The sequence below is a fragment of the Sprattus sprattus genome (genome assembly GCF_963457725.1).
Source record: "Sprattus sprattus genome assembly, chromosome: 12".
In the NCBI taxonomy this organism is placed as follows: domain Eukaryota; kingdom Metazoa; phylum Chordata; class Actinopteri; order Clupeiformes; family Clupeidae; genus Sprattus; species Sprattus sprattus.
This window is the reverse complement of record NC_137910.1, coordinates 10,320,301-10,322,800: the sequence shown is the minus strand read 5'-3', so window position 1 is coordinate 10,322,800 and position 2,500 is coordinate 10,320,301. Positions and strand designations below refer to the sequence as shown.

Genomic DNA, 2,500 nt, shown 5'->3' with positions numbered 1-2,500 from the left:
GCAACATTCCTACCAAATTTCAAATAAAAATATTGTCATTTAGATCATTTATTTGCAGAAAAATGACAATTGGTCAAAATAGCAAAAATGATGCAGTGTCTTCAGATCTCAAATAATGCAAAGAAAACAAGCTCATATTCATTTTTAAACTACACAATACTAATGCTTACACTTAGGAAGAGTTCAGAAATCAATATTTGGTGGAATAACCTTGATTTAAAATCACAACTTTCATGTGTCTTGGCATGCTCTCCACCAGTCTTTCACATTGCCGTTGGGTGACTTTATGCTACTCCTGGCGCAAGAATTCAAGCAGCTCGGCTTCTTTTCATGGCTTGTGACCATCCATCTTCCTCTTGATCACATTTCAGAGGTTTTTTATGGGATTCAGGTCTCGAAATTATGCTGGCCATGACAGGGTCCTGATCTGGTGGTACTCCATCCACACCTTTACTGGCCTGGCTGTGTGGCATGGAGCATTGCCCTGCTGGAAAAAACACTTCTCAGAGTTGGGGAACATTGTCAGAGCAAAAGGAAGCAAGTTTTTCTTCCGGGACAACGTTGTACTTTGCCTGGCTGAGGTTTGTAAAAGACCATAAGGATTGAAAAAGCGGACTGGAGGTTCTTCTAAGTTCGTCTTCTCTGATGAGTCCGATTTCACAGTAGGTGCAAGACTCTCTGGCTTGTAGGCCTCTCCAGGTCTCCGTCTAACCATCAGACGACCATGTGTTGGGCAAAGCTGAAAATTGGACTCATCAGAGAAGACGAACTAGGAGACCCTCCAGTCCGCTTTGGTTCAATCCTTATGGTCTTTTACAAACCTCAGCCAGGCAAAGTACAACGTTGTCCCGGAAGAAAAACTTGCTTCCTTTTGCTCTGACAATGTTCCCCAACTCTGAGAAGTGTTTTTTCCAGCAGGGCAATGCTCCATTCCACACAGCCAGGCCAGTAAAGGTGTGGATGGAGTATCACCAGATCAGGACCCTGTCATGGCCAGCCCAATTTCGAGACCTGAATCCCATAAAAAAAACTCTGAAATGTGATCAAGAGGAAGATGGATGGTCACAAGCCATGAAAAGAAGCCGAGCTGCTTGAATTCTTGCACCAGGAGTAGCATAAAGTCACCCAACGGCAATGTGAAAGACTGGTGGAGAGCATGCCAAGACACATGAAAGTTGTGATTTTAAATCAAGGTTATTCCACCAAATATTGATTTCTGAACTCTTCCTAAGTTAAAGCATTAGTATTGTGTAGTTTAAAAATGAATATGAGCTTGTTTTCTTTGCATTATTCGAGATCTGAAGACACTGCATCTTTTTTGCTATTGTGACCAATTGTCATTTTTCTGCAAATAAATGATCTAAATGACAATATTTTTATTTGAAATTTGGTAGGAATGTTGCCAGTAGGTTATAGAATACATCTAAAATGTACATTTTACTTTAACACATACCAATAAATAGTAAAACCAGAGAAACTGATAATTTTGAAGTGGTCTCTTAATTTTTTCCGCGGCTGTATATAAATGGCAACCCTTAATATCTCTGCTAAATTTAGAAGCCGTTATCTTTATTTAACCATGATAATAATAATAATAATAATAATATGTAGAATCACAGTCATGTTTTTCAGTCCTATTGTCTTTCAATAGTAATGAGGCCCTGAATCATGAGACACAAACAGATGATCATGAAGGGTCCCATCATTACTGCACACCATTTAGATCAGCAGCTGGCCATTGCCATCCTATACGTCCTGATATTTAGATCAGCAGCTGGCCATTGCCATCCTATACGTCCTGATATTTAGATCAGCAGCTGGCCATAGCCATCCTATACGTCCTGATATTTAGATCAGCAGCTGGCCATTGCCACCCTATACGTCCTGATATTTAGATCAGCAGCTGGCCATTGCCATCCTATACGTCCTGATATTTAGCTGAAGGAAACATAGACGTAGGAATTATAATTCAATTTGACCACTGTTCCAACACTTGGTGAGAAGAGGAAAAAATAGAGTGATGATGAAAACACTGATGAAAACAGATATCTCTCTCTATCTGTCTCTCTCCCGCTTTCCCTCTCTCTCTTTCTCTCCTCTCCCAACATGGGCCAACACCTTCCAAACCATAAACATAACTAAACTGACATGATTTCAGTCAAATTTCATACATGTTTCAGCAGGCAGACGTCCCGTACCACGTCATTCAAACCTGAAATACTGCCTTTATGCAAATATTACGCTCTGTTACGTGTGTGTGTGTGTGTGTGTGTGTGTGTGTGTGCACGCGTGTGCGTGTGCGTGTGCGTGTTTGTGTGTCAGTGAGTGATTTAAGCCAAGGCGAACACCAAGTCAGGATGGGCAAGTTTGACAAACACAGGGTATAGCTTCTTTGATGGCAGGTCTCCACGTGGGAAGGCAGTTACACAGAAGATGACATAACTCCATTCCTGGAACGCATAGCAGGTTTACACACTGGCCTAGTCAGTCACACGCACTT

The 2,500-nt window shown here is 41.3% G+C and overlaps 1 protein-coding gene across 5 annotated transcripts in view; it reads right to left on the bottom strand.

Moving 5' to 3' along the window:
- camk2g2 (calcium/calmodulin-dependent protein kinase (CaM kinase) II gamma 2) overlaps positions 1-2,500 on the bottom strand; it is a 74,668-nt gene that overhangs the window by 38,166 nt on the left and 34,002 nt on the right. The window lies entirely within an intron of this gene.